We start from the raw sequence: 2,970 nt of genomic DNA, 5'->3' as shown, positions 1-2,970 counted from the left end.
ATTATACAGGAAAGTGCAATAGGTGCAGTTCGAGGGGACATACGAGGTAAGTCCATATTCATACTGCTAATGTGGGCGTCCTGTGTGGCTGCGATATGAGATGATATGAATATATAGGTGTGCCCTGGGTGGCTACGATATGATACAATATGAATATATATCTATGTGCCCTGTGAGGCATTATTGGTATTTTCTCTGTGCAGCTGTTAAGATAGTAAGAAATACAGAGGAAACTCTGCCCAAATTTTCCTAGAAATAAGAGTAGAATGAGATGCAGGGCTGTAGTATGTATTAAAAGGTTATTCTCGCAACAATGATGAGATTTGACTAAATGAGTATGGCTGACCTTGAGAAATAAGTTAATTGCTGAGTTAATGGCAATAGAAACTAGGAGGTCGATACTGGAATAGTAGAACGAAGTTAGAAAGGACCTATAAGCCAAAGAAGATGACTCAGAGATGATTGATAGATCGAGATAAAACAATATAGTAAGGCATCGCTTGAATTGATACATAGGGATAGACTATGACAAGTTATAGTTGAAGGAAGTAACAGTATGATTAAAATAAGAGTACGAGGGATAAAGAATTGTGACGGATATGAAGTGTTAATAAGACATCTTGTGAAATATTAAGGATAATACTAGCTAAGAAAGGTAGATAGCCCATAGTAAGATTTGTGAAGAAAGTCAAGCGGTGTTATACTATGGGACTAAATGTGAACAGGGTACCAGGTGAATATAACAAAAACTGTTATGAGAATATGTAAAGCTTAGTAAGGAAAGTTTCGAATAAAGGTTGTGTGATGACAAAAAGGATAGCTAATACAAGGAAATAAAGAGTAATATGGAATTTCTTGCGCCCAACCAAAAATGGAAATGAGCTGGAGGAATAATAGAGAAGTTATAATATAGGCGTTTAAGATAGATGTGATTAATTAAGTATAAGTACCGAACAAGAAGGGAGATAGACAGTTATGAATTGAAAGTATAGTATGATGAATGAGTAATAAGATAAGGCCCCTACTACAACGAAGTTAATATGGTTTGAAGCAGGATTAGAAGGGAGCCTGAAGCACATGACAAAGATGAAAGTTCAGGAGGCATAATGAAGTTAATATACGTGATTCCACCTTGATGATTAGTGAGATCCTGCAAGAAGAGGGTATGTCGATTTGCAGAACAACTGCTGCATTACGAGGTTATTAGAAGAATAAGTTGTATCCACGGGAATAAAGTTAGTATAATGACGAAGCTTGGAACATGAGTCATCAAAATATAAGTACACTCGAATGGGGAATTTGCACCAATTATGAACCCCGCTAATTACTGATTGGGATGAATGGAATATGGCTTTGAATGCACTGCTACATTACGGATATTACTCGAGTATCAATTGTTAGATGAGATTTTATACGATATATTCCAAATACTAAAGCACCCTACGGTTGTGCTAGGGTTTCCTATAAAGGCAACCTAACGTATGGAAGATTTAATAGAACATGTAGATATGGTGCAACACGTTAAATATATAGGAGTGGAATCGTTCGTGTGTGAATAGCTAAAAATAAATGGAAGATGACATGGGTAAACCCTAAAAGGGGAAAAGTAGACAAGAGAAGTACAAGCGTAAGAGAAAATCAATTGACGCTATCGTATGTAAATGGGAACGCTTAAACTTCAAACGAGACCCCATTAGGGATTGACGCGATCATACCCGCACTAATGCACCGGATTTCGTCATAACTCCGAAGTTAAGCGTGCTTGGGTGAAAGTAGCACTGGGATGGGTGACCCCCTGGGAAGTGAAAAAGAAAACGAAATAAGTATGACAAAAAGAGATTATAAAGGCGTGTTAGTACAATGATACATATAGAACAGAGTAAGCCAAGCGCATAAAAGATTATGACTGAAATACAATGCACTTCCTAAAAATGGCACAAGAATAGTTGTGCAGCTTATGAACATTGGCATACTAAGAGCAAGGTCAAATGATTACTCGATAAAAGTAAGTCAGTAATAGCAATGTGATTGCCATATTTAGAATCTATTAAAGGAAAGTGTAAGATGGTTCGAGGCAGAGCTATTAAGATATAATCGATATTAAGGACAAAAGCCATAGCGGAGACCTGACCTCGACCGAAGGAGGTAAGCCGCTAGTATAGCGACACCAAAGCATTTTCTTAATGGCTCTACGTACCTACACACGTTTGTGTGAGAATTACAGTTTAACGTGTGGTAATAAAACTTGAAGGAAGATCGGAGTAAAGGAGCAAGATAGCATACCTAAGGTGTTACAAGTTGAATTAAGAGGAGTTGTATAATGTCTTAAACGAAAAGGAGCATCAGAGGCTTGATAGCTTATTACGGGAGATGGGAATCCTGACTCGGAGATGGAAGGCGATTAATGTAGGTTATAGTGTAGGCTGACCTTGCACTCTACGGAAGTATAAGTTCATATGGGTTATGGTAGATAAGCTGACAAAATTAACCCATTTTCTTCCAATTAGGAAGGTATATCAGCTAAGGGTATACGAGATGACATAGCAAGGAAATAATAAGATTTCACGCAGTTTCCACATCTATTATCTCGGACGGGGAAGTTCTACGTACGACTAATCGCTGGAGATCATTCTGGTAAAGATTAGGAACACATGTGAATATTAGTACAACATTTTCCCCTTAGATTAATGGATAGGACCAAAGGGGATCCAGTAAATTATTAATAAAGTAAAGCTTAATCTGGGACAAGCTATCGATTAGAAGCCTAGAGTCGGCAAGAAGGGGATACATTGATCCTTCTCACGTCATTTGTAGAATAGATAAAGCTGCCTATGAGTGGGACCTACCATCCGATTTAAAATAATACATTCGGTATTCATAGATCAATGCTCTGCAAGAATGTAAACGATGCTCCCAGAATATTTCCCGAGGAGGAGGTCCACATAACAGGGAGTTATTCTACGAGGGGCA

At 37.9% G+C, this 2,970-nt stretch overlaps 1 pseudogene; it reads left to right on the top strand.

Annotated features, from left to right (window-relative positions):
• Nucleotides 1-1,701: 1,701 nt before the first annotated feature.
• LOC129893581 (5S ribosomal RNA) lies at nt 1,702-1,821 on the top strand (annotated as a pseudogene).
• The last annotated feature ends 1,149 nt before the right edge of the window (nt 1,822-2,970 follow it).

This window comes from Solanum dulcamara, chromosome 6 (genome assembly GCF_947179165.1).
Source record: "Solanum dulcamara chromosome 6, daSolDulc1.2, whole genome shotgun sequence".
In the NCBI taxonomy this organism is placed as follows: domain Eukaryota; kingdom Viridiplantae; phylum Streptophyta; class Magnoliopsida; order Solanales; family Solanaceae; genus Solanum; species Solanum dulcamara.
The sequence above is the reverse complement of the archived record's forward strand: the minus strand, read 5'-3'. Positions and strand labels throughout refer to the sequence as shown.